Source organism: Helianthus annuus, chromosome 17 (assembly GCF_002127325.2).
Source record: "Helianthus annuus cultivar XRQ/B chromosome 17, HanXRQr2.0-SUNRISE, whole genome shotgun sequence".
NCBI classification, from domain to species: Eukaryota; Viridiplantae; Streptophyta; class Magnoliopsida; order Asterales; family Asteraceae; genus Helianthus; species Helianthus annuus.
In genome coordinates this window covers 101221331-101221955 of record NC_035449.2, presented here as the reverse complement: position 1 = coordinate 101221955, position 625 = coordinate 101221331, and positions in this window count along the sequence as shown.

The following is a 625-nucleotide window of genomic DNA, read 5'->3' as shown; positions in this document are numbered from 1 at the left end:
TAAATCTTATCATTTTAACTTCAAATTCCAGAATGTATTTAGTTTACCCATTTTATACAAGTCTCCATACTTGATGGGTCTAAATCACATTCCAATCCGGTCACCGCTTAATCTAGCGTTTCGTGTCGTAAATCTTTCTTTAAACTAACTGGTCTAAGTTTACAACTTAAATAAGACCCGTTAGTATTCTATTAGGTTAATAAAACCTTCGTTCCAGATTAGGAGCCCCGGTAAAAGCTACTTGCACTAGTTTGATTAGATTATACGGCTGAGTAAACAAATCTTTATATTTTAAAGCTTAGGTAAATACTTTTAACTTATTTTCCCTTATACGGGCTTGGGATATGGTAAAATATATTGCCACTTGGTCGGGTATGGAATCATTAATCGAATAGTGGTTAATTTATTGACATAACCCGTTTTAATCTGTTTTGTTTGATAACATAAACTTTTGGGGTTAATACGACCGTGTCCTGGATATCCTCGGCTCATTTCATTTGTAAATGGCCACGACTTCAGCACGGGGTGTAGGCATACACCTGACAGTTGCGTATGTAAAAAGATATACCCACTTGTTGGGGATAACTCCTTGTGGGTTTATATTAGTGGTGTGTCTATTAATCAT